Source organism: Coptis chinensis, chromosome 8, assembly GCF_015680905.1.
Source record: "Coptis chinensis isolate HL-2020 chromosome 8, ASM1568090v1, whole genome shotgun sequence".
Taxonomy (NCBI): Eukaryota; Viridiplantae; Streptophyta; class Magnoliopsida; order Ranunculales; family Ranunculaceae; genus Coptis; species Coptis chinensis.
In genome coordinates this window covers 87,328,296-87,342,295 of record NC_141463.1, presented here as the reverse complement: position 1 = coordinate 87,342,295, position 14,000 = coordinate 87,328,296, and the positions used below count along the sequence as shown (strand labels likewise).

Below are 14,000 nucleotides of genomic sequence, written 5' to 3'. Positions count from 1 at the left end.
CTAAGTTGATATCTGTACTTTAATTTGTTCTCAACTCCTACTTCCTTTCACTTCTCTGGTAATTATATAAACATATTAGTCATGCATGTCTTTCAAATGTAAACTACAGATACGGAAAAAAAGGTTGGGACTAGAGAGATGATGATCTCTGGATAAGAACTTCTAATTATGTGATTGTGGGTTCGAGTCCTACTGGGTGTGGGTTTTTTTTTTTTTTTTTTTAAGTGGAAATTTTATTAATACTGATAATTATTTTTACAAATAATTAGGACAAGCGTGCAACAAGCTGCGCCGCAAGTCCTTTCTAAATAGCAAATCCTATTCTTCTAAAAACAAACTCGTTAGAACCAGCTGTCATAACGTTACTGTCCATAACCTTCTGAAGTCTCTTGAGAAGCTCAACCGACTGTTGTTCTAAGAAACCAAAAGTGTCAAAACTAAACGGAATAAAACAATGCTGGTTAGCCATGCAAGCTTCCTCATGCTTCTCCATCTTCCCTGCCGCTGCTCTCTTAGCTGCTTCTCCTACCTCAAAGACTCTATTTCCAAGCCCTACCAACGGAGAGGCTCCAGTTACATCAACAGACGTATGTCTCCCCTTAGACCAATTGTAGATCAATACATCCACAGGCCGAAGTGTAGATCTTCTCTCATTCGGATCAGTGAGAAAATTAACGGGAGCCTCCTTTTTCACTTGCCCTCCAGAATGCATCACATAAAATATCTTTGACATGATCATGTCGGTATTTGAAACCTGGAAAATGTCTACAATGTGCTGCATGGTCCCCGAAAGCATATAGTCTACTCTTTTGCAAAACAGGCATAGACCACCATCGAGTACAAAGGAATCATGAGACGGTACGGAGAATAGAATGATACTCCACCGGCGACATATCACGGCCCAAGTCCCTCCATCGAATAGCAAGTAGAAAATCTTGTGCGAAGTTCGATTGCAAGCATCCAATGACTTTTCGACGAAAGCGATAACACAAACTCCCTCTCAAGACCAAAGAACAATCTTATCGTGAGAATGCTTCCACCAAAACTTTTGTGGTTTTGAGGGGATGGTAGCATTCACAGCCATAGAACTCCAGGTCAAAATCAAGCGCATTACATACTCAATGCACCGCTAGCAACATCAAGAATCTCATCCAAAGGCACCGCCCACAACTCCTAAGAATGTGGTTCTCAAGCTCGGAAGTCCGACAACGAGGCCACAAAAGCAAAAAGTAGAGACATCGCTGGCACAATACATACCTAACCCACCAAGACGTATTGGGAGTGTTGATAAACGCCACTGCAAATCACCGAAGTTAGGACCATCAGAAACCACAATACCTTAGAGAGCACTGCGGAGATGCCGATCAAAAGTCTTGGCTGCCTCTCTAAAAAGGGATGGTGGACAAGTGCGAATCACAAAGACCAACTTAGAGATCCCAGCACAAGCACGTAAGAGAGCTAACTCACACTGTGGATCTTCCAATATAGCTAAACGGTCCACCAAAGTCACAACCTTTTCAACACGCTTGCGAGCAAGGCCTATGACAAAGGATGAATCGATCTTTGACGCACCTCCAAGCAATCTGACTCCCTGCTGAGGACGGGATAAATCTGAAGGAAAGAAACTAGGAGTGGAGCGTCGTGGATCCAGTGATGGCCAAAATATCTCAGTTTTAGCCACATTAAGAACCATCCCGTAAGAAGGTCCTTCTTCCTGAATCATACCCAAAGCTGTCGCCACCTGTTCTGTATCTCCGATCAGAGTCCCATCATCTAGATACCAAGCCTGTAGCATCAACTGACAACTGGACTGGATCCGCAGAATCAAGGGAAGCAACACCGGGCAGCAAAAGAAGGGGGATCCAAAGGGGTCACCTTGGACCCGATAGAGTTTCACCATATGTAGCCATCCCCCATATATAACCTCGCAGGTTGACAATACAAGTACTTAACCCAAGGGGCAATAGCTGGGCAACGGATACGAACCTCTCTCAACATGGTAGTCCGATCAACCATGTTAAAAGCATTTTGAAAATTTACAAGCAGCATCGAAATAGAGGTACTGTCACTATTGGCATACACTATCGTTGACAAATAAGGCAAAATCGCCGCTTCTACCGTAAACACCAACCCCATATTGAAAATCCTGTAAGTATCCTACCACATCTTGGGAAACTCCTCTCATTGCAATCTTGGAGACTAGCTGACGCCAAACCATCCCCACGGCTATAGGACGAATACTATTATCCGGCTTGAGAAGTGGAGTAAGCGGAGCACTCGCAATGAATTCTGCTAACGGCTGTGGACATCATCCATATAACCAAAGATTCACCACAGGGGTCAATGCATCTAGCAAATCAGACGATATAGCTACTATGATAAGCTCGAAGACCATCACAGCCACAAGAAGTACCTTTCAAAAATGACCTAATACATGACAGTAGGTCGTCTCTCTCTACCACTAAAGGGGGCTCAGCAAAAGGAATAGTCGGTCTTACAGGTGGTTGTCGCATTGGGTGCTTCTCCTCTAATGCACATATAGTCTTCGCAGTATTGGAGGCAACTCCTGATGATGATAACACTTTAACAGCTACAACAAAATGTCCATCAGCAACTTTCTATAGGCATCGACGCACATTCTGAGTGGAGGCAGATTTCTTGGTTGGTTGGAATGAAGGAGGCTCTATGACAGACTCTAAAAGACGAAACATCCCGCCAGGCTCATTCCATGTCGTCAAAGCATGGAGAATCTGTTTTTACTGAAAGTTTTTCCTAGTGCCGTAACGACGTTTCGGCGATTACGTGGTCGAAAAAAACTGCGAGAGTGCAACGTGGCAAAAGGAGGAGACGAACCCAAGGCATAACTGAACTAGGATCAGTTGTAATATCCCAGAGAGCCGATTTCAGTGCACTTGAAAAAGGCAATCGACAAGCACGTGGTATACTTTTCACGGTTCGGAAAGGTATACGAAATGCATCATCCAGTAATTTCTCATTAAGAGAAGAAGGAACAACAAGCGGATCAAGGGTATCACCACCACCCCTCTGTGTCGTGGATGCAAGATCTATAGTGTCGGGCTTAGGAGGCGGCTGTGGTATGCCCACAATGAAACATGGGGACTCCTCATTCTCCATCAAAACAGGTGGTGGTATGGTAACATCTGGATGATGACACGGTATACCAAGTGTGTGGATACCAAGACAACGACCACACATCCATTTGTCTATAGACTTTAAAGAATTCTCCAATAACAAATACAGATCACAATCATCCTTAAGTTCGTCCCGTACCCTATTGATACTCAACTGACAACCTACGTGTTGTTTATCAAAATGCGTGAGAAAGTAGGGAATAGTAAAACCATTCCTGCTTACCCCATTAGTGCTTCCATGACGATCTCGGAAAGGGCAATGAACACGTTTCTTAAGAGGCAGGGCAATAGAACCATAAGAAATAACATTCTTCTTTCTCATATCCTAATCCTGTCTATAAGTCAGCAAAACCCAAATCCAATTACACAAAACCCAACATAAGCAATCCCAAATCCTATCGGAAAAACTACAAACCCCAAACCTCATCCAACCAACAAACAAAACCTAAACCAAAACCCTTCCGGCAGAACAAGGTACGAACCCAAAAAAGTTTATCTCCGACAACCACAAAAACCAAACAAATGAGTTCACCAAACCAACCCAAACCTAACAAACCTAATACAAGTCATTTCCTACCCCCAAACTAACCCAAATCAGTTGCGGTAGGTAGTGGTTGGGCGTTATGGCGGAGAGTGCGGGTGCGAGTCAAATGAGTTTTTTTTTTTTTTTAAATATGAAAGGTCTTTGCTTGTCATTGAAAGCAAAAGAGAAGGGTAGTGAAAGTTTAGTGTTAGAGTATACTCCATCAAGTTGGGACGGAATTTCTTATAGCAATTTTTTTTAATAGCATTTGAGGGGAACTTTAGTGTGATTTCTCACAAAGCCACCTCCAGCGCATCAACTTATGAACAATTTGACTGACATTGATAGGGATTTCGACATATATGTAATGGCTGTTATGAATGTTGTTGGATTATTTTTCCTACACTTAAAAAAAGACGGCAATGGATCACATATAATCAATTTGATAAAACCATTCTTCTCTAAACTGTAAGTGTTACATGTGATTAAATTTACTATATTTCATTACATCTTTCAACGTGTTTTCTCTAAATAAGTGTTTGTTCTTGGATGTATTTTTCTTCTCCCTCCTGTTTATTTTATTATTTTTATTTTATTTTTCTCTCTTGCAGGGTGATTTATTTTGTATCTCTTGGATCTTTAAGCAGATGCATCACAAAAGAGTGTCTCATAGGTAAGCAAGTTGTGGTTTGAGAGAGAGAGAGATCATCTCCAAATTAGTTACTATTATTATTAGTATTTTTAGGGATTTTTAGGAATTGAGTCTAATTAGTGTTTCTAGGTGTTTTAGGCAATTTCTATTTTTGTGGTTATTTTAATTACGAATCACTAAAATAAAGAATACTCCACTAATGTTATATAAGATGAACTTAGATATCAACATTTGAAACAAAATCCTGTTTTACTTGGACTATTATGAAAGGGATGCTTAGTATTTCTCCTCACAATAACACGACTATAATATGGCAGGGCAGTGAGGGCATGCTATTCCAACCTGCTAAAGAATTCTTGCCTGCAATTCAAGAGGTACTCCTATCGATATCGTTATAAGAGCTCTCTTAATATAATTTTGGTTTGAGTTACATGTTCGAATACAAGACATTTTCATCGATCTTAATAAATAACAGTGTTAAATGAAAAGACCAATGATGTACGCTGCTTCAGACCAAGTCCATACGGTTTTCCAGTGATCTTTGCTAGCTGAGAGATGATATGACGGTCGTTAATTGCAACCCAAATTATTAGAGTGTCAATGGAGAAAATGCCAAATGAGCCAGCCGGAATTTGGAAATGTGATGTCAGGTGTCTATCCATATAGTTAGCCTGAAGTATTTGAAATGATTGTTGGCTTATGGTTACTGAAAGCATGATTCCTGTGGACCACAAAGGGATCACTTTCAACAATGCATTTAGCTCTTCAACTTGCTAAACTGTGCATGGACACCACAAACTTGACGCTGATCCATCCATCTCCAACTCTTTATCTTGATTAGCAATGATGCAAGCTTTGTTTAAGAACCTAGCAATGAATGTGTTCAGTAAAAATGTAGAAAAAGGTAAACAACTTATCTACTCATTAATTTTTCCTGCTGTCTCATGATTTACCATTTTAGAGAATGAGCTCAGCATTAAAGGATGAATGCCAATTTTCCCAACAAAAAAAATTAGTGTGATAATTGTAATAGTGGCGACAATAATCGCACCTTAACTTTTTGGTTGGCGCAACAATCTTAGAACCATCTATGTGGTGATAGCACTCATCTTCAAATTTGGATGGCAAAGCAATATGCTTTCTCAGGTTTGTGTCTCTCTATGTACATTTCACTTTCTAAATGTGCAAGTGGTTAAAGTGACAACATGTGTTAAGTATATTAATCGGCTAAGAATTAAAAAAAACAAATAAAAGGAACCACAAATTTTGGACATCTTAATACATTATAAAGCCCGTTGAATAAAAAAAAACATCCTTTTAGTCTATGATCAATAAACTGCATACTTTGGAAATAATATTTTTGATCAATATATAAATTTACTGAATGAGTTTCAATATATTTTGAGAATAATATTTTGGATACATAATAATCAAAACAAAAGAACAACGCCTTTTTGTCTTTCTTTCGCATTTCTTTCAACTCAGTGAGTTGTTCTGCAGTGAGATTTGCTTGAATCTCAGGCTCTACAAAACCAGACTCGACAATTTCCTACAAATCTTGAGACGCATACAAGACCTTTATTTGTATGCTCCACTGACTATAATTCTTCCCACTAAACTTTGGGAGTTGGGGTTGTAACATAATGTTGTTGGAATTAGCCATGGATCTTAACAAGGCTCCTATACCACTATGTTACCGACAATGGTAACTAGATAACAAAATGATGACAAATGATCAAGAGAAGAAACTTGTTATTTTAAATGCAAACTAACAAATAATTATTACTAATTAATGGTGAAAGAAAAAATTGTTTAATTCATTCGATGATTAGAAATGTGATTACATTCCTTATTTAAATGTTGCTTATTGCAACATCCCCATTAATGTTTAACTCCTACATTAATGCAACTTATTACATCTCATGAAACGTATGGTCTTTAACCATGTTACATGCACAAATGAACCGCATCATCACTAAAAGAATCTAGCTTAATAATTACTTCTAACAGGAAAAAGGTATCTGAAAAGGTTATCCATATGCATATATGACCCAGTAAACAACAGGTTCAGTACTTCTAATTTGACAAAAAATCTGTTCATTTTTCCCAATGTTAAGAAAATAAAAGACGAAATAAAATCATTGAGCGTGCATGCGTACATAATCATTTTAGAAATATTGAGTGTTCCATTGTTATTACCTTGCACTCCAATAGAGTTTCATGGTTGCATTTTACTGGAGTAGGAATGTAGGATACATTTCTTTACAAAAGTTAAATAGAGGGAGGGACAAAACACAATATATATGGACTGTAACAATGTAAAGTATGTTATATGTAATTAATTACAAATTATCATGCTCAATAACTTGTGCCCCTCTCCAATCTTCACCAGGATTTACAATGATTGGAACCAGCATAGACGCAGGTCCAATACAGATGAAATAACCGTCTCCAAACTTTTGAGATGAAGAACCAGGGCTGGCTAAGTAAATGTCTTCATAGCCCATCCTGATCAACCAATATTCAAGCCCTTTCCCTTGCAAAATGATCGAACATAAAAGGTGTTCAGTAGTACACGAGTCATTATTCTTCTTTTCATCCAAAACATAGAGCAAAGTATAGGAATATGATCATAAAAATTCTCCTTTAAGCACTCAACTATTTACCAACTAAACTTCTAGAGATATGAAGCAATACCTGAAGAGCATCAATGGAATCTGCGTCGACATTTGCAACAATCCAGTCCAAAGTACATAACGGAGTTCCTTTTGAATTGGTTTGGGAAACTTCATTAAGGACTAAACCAATCCCGCCTTTCATAGAATCTAATTCACCAGGGACAGTATATAGAACTTCTTCAAACTTGTCGTCTTGCCAGTAAACTTTGGGTTTGTAGGAGGTAACATGGCCATTGGATATCTGAAGAGAAAGGGAACTTCAATTTCTAACTGTCATTTCTACTTGGCCGGAGTCAGTAAATTTGATGCCTTTACGACCAAACTTCTCGTTGAGTGTCTGTGTAGTGAACTGTGTTGGTGCTGTTGCTGTAGATGAAGAAGCCATAATTGAATTAAGCTTGGGGTTGGGGAGAGGGAAAGATAGGAGTGAAGCCATTGGAAGTCCTCTATTTTCAGAGTCCACACATTGCTCTTACTCATCCTCACTATTTTGTTTGGTAGTAGTATTTGGTTTAAATTTATTTTCTATATTTCTTAGAAAAAATTATTGACATCTACTATCTACTATATATATATATATATATATATATATATATATATATATATATATATATATATATATACTAAAGCGCAGACCTTTTTAAAAAATTTTTCTCTCCCATGTGGCACATAATATGAGAGTTAGATTTTTTTTTTATCCCATGTGGACTCTAATACGAAAAGATAAGATCTTAATAATATTTACAATCCCAATGCATACTGGAACTTCTTTGGAGAGTTTGAGTGTATTTCTAATTCTTATATTTATATTTGATCAAATAAAAAAAAAAATTGCTAAACAATAAATGATTTGTAGAAAATAATTTCCTATTACGAATTAAACACTTTTAGTATTCCAATTCTTATATATTTGATCAAATAAAAAAAAGTGCTAAAAAATAGGTGATTTGTAAAAACTAATTCCCTATTATAAATCATACAATTTTTTACTTATTTCGAATATATCCTTAACACAGCCTCAAAACATAGTTAAAAACAATTATACAAAAAATAGCATCACAAAATATATAATAGAAAATGAAAAAAATAATAATAACGGCAAAACAATAATAACAAATATTTTAAAATATGTATAATACTGAATAAAACTAACGTAAAAAAAAAAATTAATGGAGAACCGAAAACTGGATGCAAATGTATCGAACTAACCTCAAATAATATTTAACAGGAAATCGAAAACTGAATGCAAATGCAAGCATTAAACTAATCTTAAAAAGTAATTAATAGAAAATCGGAATATGGATACAACTGCATTAAACTAACCTCAAAGAATAATTAATTAACTAAAATCAAAACTTGGATGCAAATACATCAAACTAACATCAAAAAATAATTGTCGGAAAATCGGAAACCGATGAAATGCATGCATTGAGCTAACCCTCAAAGATTAAATTAACGGGAAATCGGAAACTAGATGCAACTTCATTAAACTAACCTCAAAGAAAAATTAATTATAAATTAGAAACATAATGCAAATGCGTGGAACTAATCTTAAAAAATAATTAACAGGAAATCGGAAACCGGATGCAACTGCACTGAACTAATCTAAAAAAATACACTGGATGCAAAACCTCAAGAAATAATTAACGGGAAATCGAAAACTGGTTGCAAATTCATTGAACTAACATCAAATAATAATTAATGGGAAATCGGAAACTATATGCAAATACAACTTTATCAAATAATAAACGAAAAATTGGAAACTGGATGCAAATGCATTAAACTAATCTCACAGAATAATTAACGGGAAATCAGAAACTGGATGCAAATGCATTGAACTGACCTCAAAGAACAATTAACAAGAAATTAGATGCAAATGTATTGAACTAACCGAAAGAATAATTAACGAGAAATCAGAAACAGAATGCAACTGCATTGAACTGGTCTCAAAAAAATAAATAACGGGAATTAAAAATTGGATGCAACTGCATTGAACTAACCTCAAAATATAAATAATGGAAAATTAGAAACTGGATGCAAATGCATTGAACTAACCTCAAAACATAGTTGGGTTATATGTTGTGGGAATGTCTCGATAAGTAAAGTTTTGCATTTAAAATTGTGTTTATATTATGTCTTTCCATATGATTGAGAATTCCTTGCTATTCGAGTAGCTTCAATATATATGAACTTCTCCTTATTAGGCAATCTTATAAAACTTCAATCAAATTTCTATTATTAAACAACAAAATGAAGTAGAAGGATTTTATCAAAGGCGAGTTATGTTTTTTGTAATGGAGAGTGAGGTTTTCACGTTATAAGAAATTTGGTTGAGTGATCAATATAATATTAATATATAATAGTTTTGCATATTTGTAAATATTTTTTAGAATAATTAATATAACAGCACCCATTCGTAGATAACCTTTGAAGATTCCACATAATGAGTCATGCATAATTTAAAGAATAATTAACGGGAAATCGAGAACTGGATAATCTTCGATGATCCCACATAGTAAATTAAGCATAATTTACTTTTTATGTCATGTTTGCAAGGACACTACAGATGAATCAGTAGAAGTTGGTATTACACACCACATTGGATAATTATAAGGAAATCGGAAACTGGATTCAAATACATAAGTGAGCTCAATGAGTAATTAACAGGAAATTGGAAACTTTATGCAAATTGCATTAAACTAATGACAGAGAATAACTAACGGGAAATTAAAAATTAGATGCAAATCTTTGAATAATATTTAACGGAAAATCGGAAACGGTATGCAAATACATCAAACAAATCTCAAATAATAATTAATGGGAAACCGGAAACTGGATGCAAATGCATTGAACTTAACTCAAAAAATAATTAACATAAAATCAAAAACCGAATGCAACTGCATTAAACTAACCTCATAGAATAATTTGTGAGAAATCAGAAACTAAATGCAAATGCATTGAAATAACCTCAAAGAATAGTTAACGAGAAATTAGAAACCGGATATAATTGTATCGAACTAACCTCAAAGCATAAATAATTAGAAACTAGATGTAAATGTATTGGACTAACCTTAAAGAGTTATTAACAGGAAATCGGAAACTGGATCCAAATGCAATGAACTAATCTCAAAGACTAATTAACGAAACATTGAAAAATGGATGAAACCGCGACCGAACTAACCTAAATGAATAATTAATGGAAATTATAAATTTGATGTAAATCGCATTGAACTAACCTCAAAAAAATAATTAACGGAAATCGAAAACTTGATACAAATGCATTGAACTAACCTTAAAGAACAATTAACATAAAATCAGAAATTGGATGCAACTGCATTGAACTAACCTCAAAGAATAATTAACGGAAAACCAAAAAATGGATGCAACTGCATTAAACTAAAATTAGAAATTAACTAACGGGAAATCAGAAATTGAATGCAAATGCATTGAAATAATCTTAAAAAATAGTTAACTAGAAATCGGAAATCGGAAATCGGATATAACTGCATCGCACTGACCTCAAAGCATAAATGTCCACTTTTTTAGCCTTCTCACATTAGTAATTACGAGTAATTAGGAACCCAAAACGAAAGTGAGTTTATAAAAATAGACTCTTACATGTATGTAAACAAATTGTAAACTATCGAACTAACCTAGAAAAGTAATTAACGGGAAATAAAAAACTAGATGCAGATGTATTGAACTAAGCTCAAAGAGTAATTAACGGGAGATTGGAACCTGAATGCAAATGTAATGAACTAATCTCAAAGACTAATTAACGAAACATCGAAAACTGGATGCAACTGTACTGAATCAACCTTAATGGATAATTAACGGAAAATCATAAATAAGTGGATGCAATTGCACTGAACTAACCTCAAATAATAATTAACGGGAAATCGGAAACTTGACGCAACTGCATTGAACTAACCTCAAAGAATAATTAATGAGAAATTGGAAACTGGATGCAACGTATTACATTAAACTAACCTCAAAGAATAATTAATGGAAAATAAAAAACTTGATGTAAATACATTGAACTAATAACCCTAAAACATATTTGTATTATATGTAGAGGGAATAAATGTCTCGACAAATATAGTTTTGCATTTTAAATAGTATTTATTATAATTCTTTTATTGTGATTGAGAATGTCTTGCTATTCAAGTAGCTTCAATATTATCTTCGTCATATTGGGCATTCTCACAAAACTTCAATCAAACTTCTATTATTAAACCTAGCAATAAAAAGAAGTCGATGAGTTTTATCAAGGTTTAATGCTTCCTTTTTATAGAGAGTGGTCAAGAAATTTAAATGAGTAATTAATATAATTTTCATATCTCATAGCTATGCATAGTTGCTAATATTTTTTAGAATAATTTAATATAATGACACCCGTTCGTAGGACACATCCATGAGATAAATAATTTCAAATGGGAGTAGTGTATTCTTTGAAGATATGGAAACAATCAATCTATTTTAGTGTTTTGTACACATTACGTAAGCCGAATGGTGATGATTTACTGCTAAATCACCATAAATTTAATAAAACTATTATACAAGCTAGATCGAGTTTAAGATAATTTCATTTGAAAATTATGGATTAATATTTTAAACCACAATGTGAAGAGGTTATCTCAATTTGATCCCTTAGTTTCCAAGCACTTATGCACTATAATCGCTGCTCATTAACGTATTTGGATTTATTTTCAATAAAAATATATTCTTATTCGAAAATTTGCCGCTAAATCACCATAAATCTAAGAAAACTATTATACAAGCTAGATCGAGTTTAAAATAATTCTATTTGAAAATTACGGATTAATATCCTAAACCACAAAGTGAAGAGACTATCTCAATTTGATCCCTTAGTTTCCAAGTACTTATGCACAATAATCGCTAGTCATTAACGTATTTCTATTTATTTTTAATAAAAATATATTCTGATTCGAAAATTTGTGCGAGACATTTTGTCAAGCCTTTTCAGCACACAAAATATTTAATAGATCCCGGGCGTATGCCCAGATCCAAAATCTAGTAGCTACTGAACTATAGTGGATTTTATATTATGGGTATTGTATTTTTTTTTTTTTTTTGCTAAATAAGGTACTGTATATTTCAAATATTACTAATATGGGTAATCGTTATATCTGTTGTTAAATATTTATGTAATTTTGTTAAGTATCTATCGTATTTGATGCTAAACTGAAATTTCCAATAGGTTCCTCAATACCAACACTAGTATCAATAGAAACACGACTTTGCTGACATAGGGGAATGGTCTTTAAACTGATAATCATATAACAGACGTGCTGGTGGCGGTGAAACCCTAGGTGGCTCCCATTTAATTAGTTATTCTATAAAATCAGTTTTTGGAAAATGGGGATGATGGTCTTTGATATAACGAAAAGGGGGTCAATGGGGTAAATTGTAATTTGGGCGGTCAGGGTGGTATTGTCGAGGTGGAGGTGGAGGTGGGAAACGTTGGTGATTGTGAAAATTTTGGTTATCCGAAATAATCTAGGTGGTGGTGGAAGAGTAGCATACCTATTTTTTTGTTGCTTTGTGGTGGCGGTGGTGGATTGGAACGCTGAGAGCGTGGTTCCATTGGATCAGATCTCTCTATTTTTATTTTTATTTTGAGGAAAACTTTTTTTCGGTCAACTAATTCTACAACGGTCAAAATTTATACGTAATTGTATCACAGTCAAAATTTGAAATTAGTTGACTCCGTTTGCCAAATCATCAAATACGTATAAATACTTAACAACGTACATAACGAATACCCATATTAGTAATATTTGAAATATACGGTACCCTATTTTCTAAAAAAAATAATACAGTACCCATAATGTAAAATTCACTATACTTCAGTGCCAATATCAATAATTTTTTCTATTTCTTACGCACCCCCCTCCCCCTCTGTTTCTTACTTTACTTAAACCTTCAATATAGAACCAAATCAAGCCATAGGAACATTTTATGAACTCACTGGCCATACGTTATCACCCTCCACTTGTTGGACCTAGTCACCTAGACAAGAAAAATGTATCAATTAGATGAAGTATCAAACAATACTGTAGCGATTAGATCAAGGACTGATAATATCAAAAACAACCTAGCCATGGCAACTCGTAAAATTATGACAAATTTCGTATGTGTTGATCACTGATTTTAACGAAAGGTTTTCATGGCATTGTGGTACTCATTTTCTCTCAAAACATGTAGCCGATAGGACATTGGAGCTGGAACTTAAGGAAAGTGTAGCCATTCTAATTCTTAAAAATTTGACTACTTTGATCTGATAACATGTTACATGCTAGATTTATGACACACATTTTCCCTGAAAATATGTTTCCATTCAAGTTTAAGATGAATGATGTACTCTGGAAATTACATTTTGCTGTTGCTTTTTGGTACTTTGGGGCAAAGAATTAATGGCTGGGCCAAGTGAACGAGACATGTAACTTCCTGGCTATATTATCATTATTATGGCATGACATTAACTCACATAAAAATCATAATTCTACCTTATCATTGCTAAAAATGGTAAGACTATTAGTTTTTCTTTCGTATAAATAGAAGGACAATTGAATTTCATCGACTTTAGCTAGAGATTCTTTAGTTGTTGCACGTTGCTTTCATCGGTCTCTGCCTGCTTACGGGGTATTTTGATTATACAAGATAACTTTTTTTCTTATCACAATTACTTAATACGTACTTCTATGATATCAATGCAAAAAATGGTAGGAGAGGTGGTTTTTTTCTTTTCTAAGAGTAGGAGGAGAAATTAACTTCACCTTACTTTAGCTAGAGAGATTGTTTACGCGTTGTTGCATATGGCTTTCATTGGTGTCTGCTTGGTTTTTATTTATTTTGATTATAAAAGATTCCTTTATTTTCTTTTCATATTTACATGCATTCAGTAATATGCATACTTCAACAGCAGTAAATGAGGGGCCTATAAAAGAGTGATGTGTTTCAGAATTCTCTCC

The 14,000-nt window shown here is 34.7% G+C and overlaps 2 long non-coding RNA genes across 2 annotated transcripts; one reads left to right on the top strand and one right to left on the bottom strand.

Annotated features, from left to right (window-relative positions):
• The first annotated feature begins 4,246 nt into the window (after window positions 1–4,246).
• Window positions 4,247–5,392, top strand: LOC147483910 (uncharacterized). Its single transcript, XR_015206953.1, has 3 exons — window positions 4,247–4,348; window positions 4,645–4,701; window positions 4,803–5,392. It is a non-coding gene; the product is annotated as an uncharacterized LOC147483910 (long non-coding RNA).
• A 1,101-nt stretch (window positions 5,393–6,493) lies between these two features.
• On the bottom strand, window positions 6,494–7,500 carry LOC147483909 (uncharacterized). Its single transcript, XR_015204596.1, has 2 exons — window positions 7,025–7,500; window positions 6,494–6,863 (listed from the first exon to the last, which is right to left on the bottom strand). It is a non-coding gene; the product is annotated as an uncharacterized LOC147483909 (long non-coding RNA).
• Between the last annotated feature and the right edge of the window lie 6,500 nt (window positions 7,501–14,000).